Source organism: Cicer arietinum, chromosome 5, assembly GCF_000331145.2.
Source record: "Cicer arietinum cultivar CDC Frontier isolate Library 1 chromosome 5, Cicar.CDCFrontier_v2.0, whole genome shotgun sequence".
Classification (NCBI taxonomy): domain Eukaryota; kingdom Viridiplantae; phylum Streptophyta; class Magnoliopsida; order Fabales; family Fabaceae; genus Cicer; species Cicer arietinum.
The window spans coordinates 49,701,826-49,706,212 of NC_021164.2; positions in this window are offsets into that span (position 1 = coordinate 49,701,826).

Sequence of the window (4,387 nt, forward strand, 5' to 3'; positions counted from 1 at the left end):
TTTTTTTTTAATGTTTTTAACTTCATTATTGTTTCTTAGTTTGGGTCAAAATGTAAAATTTATTTTTAATATTTAATCATTAAAAATCAAAAGTCACAAACTTAAGTTAAATCTAAAAATAAAAGTTATTAAGTAATTATCGTATGTTCAATATAATGATATAGAATAAGTGTAAGAAGTCAATACAAATGTTTTTTTGTCTTTAAGATGAATTAGAGATAAGAGAGAATGACAAATGTCATGCTTAAAAGAAAACTAGAACCTTGAGGGACTAAATTGTGTTTTTTTAAAGATAGTTTAGGGACTATTTTGAAATATTTTCATAGTATACGCCTTACTAACGTTCACTTAACGGATACAATTAACGAAGGAATTAAGTTGATTGATGGAGAAATAGTTTAGGGACCTATTTAGTTGGTTTTAATACTTTAAAAACTAAATTAGTTGGAGAGTGTTCGTTTAGGGACCAAGTTTATGGTTTATTCCAATGTAAATTATCGGATTAAAATCGATTAACTCGCACTCTAACTTTGTGTGTCTTTGTTAATAGCATGGACACACAGAGGAGGCTTGAGGGTAGGAATGAGAATAGGCTAGGTCATTCATCAGGAGTCTATGGTCTGGCCTACTTATGGTGTGACCTATTTAATAAAAATGTTAGGCTCGAGCTATTTTTAAAGCCTGTTTATTTAAATAGGTCAGACCCAGACTTATAAAAATGCTTATTAGGCCTGAAAGGTCGGCCTATATGTATTTTATTATTTATTAATGTTATTTTATTATTATTTATTAATAATATTATTTCATTTTTTAAAGTCTATCAATTAGGCAATACTCAGTAGTCATTTCATATTCGATAACGATTTCATATTCGTTCCATATTCGATAGTCGTTCAATTAAACAATCACTCAGTAGTTGTTCTATATTTTGTTTGAGAGATGATAATGAGTGCATTTGTTTTAGGAAAAAAATCTATTCCTTCAAACCAAATATCATTTTTAGGGTTTAAATGATGTTTGTTTCAGATTTTTTTAAAATCATTTTGTTAGAAAAATCATTTTTTGTTTAATATATATAGATATGTACATTGGTATTGGTATGTGGAGAACATCATGCGCTATGGGTAGAACATTATATAAATTGTTATGAATAGTACATGTAGCTTGATATGTATATAAGGACTAATTATGCATTCATTTTGTTTTCTATTTTCTTGGAAGGTTGTTGCAGTGCAGACTGGTTAGTTATTATTTTATTAGATTTGATTATAATTTTATTAGTTTTCTTTTTATATAAAGGTATAGTTTAGTCTATTTAAAAAATATAAAATATATCATTTAAATGTTTTAATGTTAATAAGGCTTTTAAATAGGCTTTCAGGCTAGGCCAAACTTTTAAAAAGGTTATGTCAGGCCGAGAAAAAAAACATATGATAGGTCGTAGGCCTAAAAAATTAATTGTAGGCCAGACTCAGATCTTTCAAAGCTTGACCTGACCTGGCCTATTCCCACCCCTACTTGAGAATGTTTGAGAGGTGAAATCGCAAAAGGCTCCAAATATTTAGGGGCACTAATTTTGTTTTTTTACTTAACATATTCATATTTAAAAAAAAAAAATTACTTTCTCACGTCATTTTAACAAAATTATCGTTGAGTCAATAAAAGTTGATGTACATCAACTTTTGTTAACTCAATTGTCCCTTATGAAAGATGATTATCCTTTATAAAAAAATGTCTGAATGAAGTATTTTATTTTATTATAGTATAGTGTTCTTTCTCGTTCCAACATAAAATAAATATTTAACATTTTTTATTTACTATAAAGTTTGAACTCAAATTTCAAAAATTCTAAAAAAGAAATCCTAAACAAAAATGCATGCTCTGTAACATCTTTGGCATTTGTGAAAATGAACTTGTATGAAATTTTGTACATATTTAGAAAGGTAAAACAAATATGTTTTAAAGAATCATCTATATAAATAAGGGATCCATAAGGCTTTGTTTGGGAATTTACTTACATGAAATTTTTATATCAATGTTTGTCACATAAACCAGCGTTTTTACTGACACGAAAATTTGATATGAAATACATAAAACTCCTTTAAAAAAACAAATAATTTTGTGAAATAAAAATATTTAGTGAAATTCAAAACTGACAAATTATGAACCTTGAATAATGCTATATATTATTCTTGTCAAAAAAGAAAATACTATATATTAAATATATGTGACAAACAAATTAAGAACCATACCTTTTCATCTACGAAAACTGTAATATGCAGTACTAAATTAGAAGCCTTTAGAGATACAATCTGTATTGGGTAGTTAGTTTTCAGTTAGTTAGTTGTAACTACTTTTGTTTGTTACCCCTAAATTGTAAACAACTTGTATATATATAAGTCAAAACAAGCAATGCTGAGAGAGATAGAGAACTAAATAGAAAGCAAATTGTAGTTTTAGTCAAGAAAGTGCAGAAAACTGGCAGCATAAGTGTTGCAAAACATTATAATCATTTCATCTCATATTAGTGATAATTCAAAGTCAGATCCAGGCCCCAAACGTAGGAGTTTATCTCTGGATTGGGTTAACAATTGTGTGTGTTCCTTTTAGCATTAAAAGGCTTAATTCTGTTTGACAGAAAACGAAGAACGTTTTCCATTTTGCAATCTAATCAATCTCTGTTTTAATTTTCAATTAATATCTGATATGAAACCAAGAATATTCTTGGTTTAGTGACTGATTGATCTCTATTTTTAACAACAACTGGTATCAAGAGAGTGGGTGTATTTGATTCAAAGAAAATATGACATCAACAAAGTATGTACTTGAAAGTTTCGATGGAAATAATGATTTTGGGTTGTGGAGTCTCAAGATGAAAGCGTTGTTGGTTCAACAAGGCAGAAGCACTGGGAGGAGAGAAAGACATGGCATCCACACTTCCAAAAAAAGAGAAAAAGGATATCACAAACAAGGCTCATAGTGATTTAATCTTGAGTCTTGGAGACAAGGTTATGACGGAAGTGTTAAAGGAGACCTCTACAACAGGTATTTGGCTCAATCAAGCTAAAGCTTGAAGATGCAACCATAAATATTTTGTTAAAGGTAACACATGTTCCAGAGCTGAAGAGGAACTTAATTTCTTTAGGAATGCTGGAAGAAGTTGGTTGTTCATAAAAGAAGAGAAAAGTACTCTAAAAGTCATAAAAGGATCATTGGTAATCATGAAAGGAACAAATGATCATGGTATCTACCGTCTCAATAGTCAAGCAGTGATAGGAATGACAGCAGTGGTAGTCCAAGCAACAAACAAAGTCAGGATGTGGCATCAAAGGTTGAGACATGAAAGTTTAAAAGGAATGCATGTTCTGGACAAACACGACATGCTAGGTGGGGATAAGATTAGTGATCTTGAATTTTGTGACCATTTTGTGTATGGAAAGATGCATAGGGTCAAGTTCCCTACAGGGAAACATTGCTCAAAATGAATTATGGAATATGTTCACGGTGATCTTTGGGACCCTACAAAAATTGCTTCACATGGAGGCAACAAGTACTTCCTTACATTTCTTGATGATTATAGTAAGAAAGTATGGACTTATTTGTTGAAAAGTATTGATGAAGCATTAAAAACCTTTAAAGATTGTAAATATATGGTTGAAAACAGAATTGATAAGGGGATTAAGACCTTAAGGACAAACGACGGTCTTGAATTTTGCAGTGAGGAGTTCACTAGTTTTTGCAAAACTCATGGTGTGAACATACATAAGAATGTAAGACACACACCTCAACAAAATGGCCTGGCTGAAAGGATGAATAGAACCATGCTTGAAAGAATGAGATGTGTCATGTCAAATACAAGCATGCTTGCACAATTTTGGGGATAAACAGTCCATACAGCCTATTATTTGAAAAATTTGAGTCCTTCAACTGCAATTGAACTCAAAACTCCTCAAGAAATATGGACTAGACATGTTGCTGATTACAGTCACCTAAAAGTTTTTGGATGTGTTGCATATTATCATGTAAATGAAGGGATGCTAAATGTGTTGAAAGTTGTTGTTATAGTTATCTCTTTTAAAAAGTTAAAATTATGATTTTTATGAGACAATTGTGTAATGCTGATTTATAAAATAATAATAATAATAATAATAATAATAATAATAATAATAATAATAATAATAAAATTACAGTCACCTAAAAGTTTTTGGATGTGTTGCATATTATCATGTAAATGAAGGGATGCTAAATGTGTTGAAAGTTGTTGTTATAGTTATCTCTTTTAAAAAGTTAAAATTATGATTTTTATGAGACAATTGTGTAATGCTGATTTATAAAATAATAATAATAATAATAATAATAATAATAATAATAATAATAATAATAATAA